Here is a 2,373-nt window from a genome sequence, read left to right as displayed (position 1 = left end):
GGCCTATACAAATGTATAACACATTAATTGAAATTATATGAAATTATACGAAATGATATGAAATGATATAACAATATGAAATTAGGCCTATATGATATGAAGTTATATGAAATGATATGAAAAGATATGAAATGTGAAATGATATGAAAAGATATGAAATATGAAAAGATATGAAATGATATGAAAAGATATAAAAAGATACGAAATGAAATGATATATGAAATGAAATGAAATGATATATAATAAAATTTAATAATATGAAATGTTATGAAATGATATGAAATGAGCAGCTAAGCTCAGTCGGCTAAACTGGTAGTAGCCACTGTGTGTGCGCTGAACTGTAGAGATCTCTTGGCCCTCGGGTTCAATTCCCACTGCCTCTCTTTGTATTTCAGCTAGAGTGCTGAAATGCAAGTTGCGATAGCGCACTGCCTTTCGGAAGCGACGTTTAAGCCGTTTGTCCCGTGTGAATTATGACCCATGTGCACGTTAAGGCTGTCTTGGTCCAGACGTACAGGGCACCCTGCTGTTGCTAGGTATAACCAGACGCACGCGGCGGCCTTCTTTTTCCACTAATGGAGGAAAATCACTAATCAGAGTCCGGTCATACGAATCTGCGCTTTTGTGTCCGTCATTTTATTGATTTATTTATACCTACTTGTTTGTATATTATGGATAATGGCAACAATTTCAACCTCCGCGAAGGAGGCTATGTATTCACAGTTATGTAACGGTGGCAGAAGTTTTTTAGAACCAGCCGTACGCGGCGCCCCATTGTTTGTATTCCCACCATGAATTTCGGTGGAACAGTTTTTTTCTGTTGAGAACTCTATCTTGTGTTTCTAGTATTTTTGTTTAAAGTTGAATGTTTATGGGACGTTCTCTCTGTTCTGATTGTTCGGTTGTTAAGTTTGATTTGACGTTTATGTTTTCAGGTGTTGTTGAGCTTGACCAAGCTTTTAAGATTCTTCTTTCGACTAATATGTTTGTTGGCGGAGTCATTGCTCTCATTCTTGATAATACTGTTCCGGGTAAAATACATTCAATGTCGTACTTTGTTTAATGATTATTGTATTTTGATAGGCTTATAAGTATTCTAATAATGATAATAAAAATAATATTAGTAATGGTGGTAATGAAGACGATAATGTTAAATTATATTAAAATGATGATAATAAAAATAATACACAATTTTAAATATATTAAAATAATTAAATTAAAAAATAATGATATTAAAAATAATAGTTTTTTTTTATAATGAGAGTGATAAACATAATGATGAAATTAATATGCCTAATAACGTCATATTCTGTTTTATATAATTCGGTCTAGGAACGTCTACGGAGCGTGGGATCGATACGTGGCAACGGGGACAAACGATCGATACAGATACTACAGTTTCTTTGTACGACTGTTATGATTTACCACTTGGAATGTCCTATATTCGGCGGTCAACACTATGGCGTTATCTACCATTTAGTCCAACGTTTAAGGGGTTTAAATCTGCTTAGTTTTATCAAAATGCTGGTCGGTGATATAAATTTAGTGAGAAAATATAAACACGGTTTGTAATTCATACAGCGTAGTATCTATCAGAATATTATTTATCTTTGTTATGGATTCCACTAAAATATAATTTTACTAGTATAATTTTATTATCAACACACAGAAGTTTCTATATTGTAGTTTCATATCCATATTATGAAGGCCAGTCTGCGGCGTTTGTCGACCATATTTAAATCATCACCATCGTAATTTCTGTGTTATCATTATTTAAGCAGGTCCTTGTAAGTTGTTCACAGATTTCTCCATTCAATTGATCTTCATTAGCGCCCTATCGGCGGTTCAGGGTTTTGCTATAATAATAGAAATAATCCGCACCATAAGAGAGAATCCAAATATTAATCAATTATAATCCTGTTTAATGACTGTATCTATTTGTATAACTTGATAAACGTGACTAATTGTGGCTGAACGTTTGAGTTTACACAGGTGAAGCATTACACAGAAAAGTTAAATTAATTAGATACGAAACTGTACTTCCTTCCTTCACAGGGACGTATCCAGGGGGGGGGGTGCGTGGGAGCCGCGGCTCCCCCCCCCCCCTTTGTACACATTGTTAAAATTTTAAAGCTTATTCTTGAGCCAATACAAATTCTTTCCTGGGATCGTGACTCAAAATGAATACTTCTAAACATGTAAATATGCATCAGTACACGTTATACATAGGCCTAATAGAACACATAGGCCTAAGCGTGATTTAGCAAAATCTTAAATCCATAAATCTCAGGCCAGGTCTTTTAAGATAGAAATGCGATACTGTGGTTCAATTTCGTTTTTATCCTTTTGCAAGTTTCTTTAAATGTTTGTTTA

The 2,373-nt window shown here is 34.3% G+C and overlaps 1 protein-coding gene across 1 annotated transcript in view; it reads left to right on the top strand.

Annotated features, from left to right (window-relative positions):
- LOC117108606 (solute carrier family 23 member 1-like) overlaps positions 1–2,069 on the top strand; it is a gene marked incomplete at its 5' end in the record, with an annotated part of 15,308 nt that extends 13,239 nt beyond the window's left edge. The window contains 1 exon segment of the mRNA XM_033250684.1: positions 1,617–2,069.
- Between the last annotated feature and the right edge of the window lie 304 nt (positions 2,070–2,373).

Source organism: Anneissia japonica, unplaced genomic scaffold (assembly GCF_011630105.1).
Source record: "Anneissia japonica isolate Jap-2015-1 unplaced genomic scaffold, ASM1163010v1 scaffold287727_len1644234_cov201, whole genome shotgun sequence".
In the NCBI taxonomy this organism is placed as follows: domain Eukaryota; kingdom Metazoa; phylum Echinodermata; class Crinoidea; order Comatulida; family Comatulidae; genus Anneissia; species Anneissia japonica.
The sequence above is the reverse complement of the archived record's forward strand: the minus strand, read 5'-3'. Positions and strand labels throughout refer to the sequence as shown.